Raw genomic sequence first — 536 nt, forward strand, 5'->3', positions numbered from 1 at the left:
GGTATTAGCTGGCAACCTTTCCTTCTCTTAATTTATTTTCTATTTCATAAACACTGAGTAGTATTCCTTTTTACCAAGAGTTTGTAAGATACTGGTTTGGGAGTTTCTAACTCAAAGACAAATGGTTCTAAATAAACCAAACATGTGGTTTGGGAAACTATTCATATAGCTCAATAAACAAGCATTTTATTTACTAGAAGATGTAAAAATGTAAAAGTATACTGAACTCCTAGAAAAATCATTATAAGATCATAAGTCTGATGCTCTCACATTTTAGTGGGAAGGACTGTACTGCCTTTCTCAAAATCAAATTGCTCCATTTAGATAACATTCTAAGACTTTGGCTCTAAAACACTGTTTGTTCTTTATTAGTACAGTTATTAGTTTCATTTATATATTGCACATATGAAAAAATATACATAATAGCTTTTAACAGTGATCTGTTTACATGACCTGATTTTGTTTTTACTTTGAATACTATCCAAACTAGGGATCCCCAAATCAAATGCCTTCAGGAGTTCCACAGAAAATGTAAA

General features: G+C 30.8%; 1 protein-coding gene across 1 annotated transcript in view; it reads left to right on the top strand.

Annotated features, from left to right (window-relative positions):
* The window catches only part of CNKSR2 (connector enhancer of kinase suppressor of Ras 2), a 231,532-nt gene that overhangs the window by 33,066 nt on the left and 197,930 nt on the right, over positions 1–536 (top strand). The gene's annotated exons all lie outside the window — the stretch shown is intronic.

The sequence above is a fragment of the Crocuta crocuta genome, unplaced genomic scaffold, assembly GCF_008692635.1.
Source record: "Crocuta crocuta isolate KB4526 unplaced genomic scaffold, BGI_CrCroc_1.0 scaffold488, whole genome shotgun sequence".
Taxonomy (NCBI): domain Eukaryota; kingdom Metazoa; phylum Chordata; class Mammalia; order Carnivora; family Hyaenidae; genus Crocuta; species Crocuta crocuta.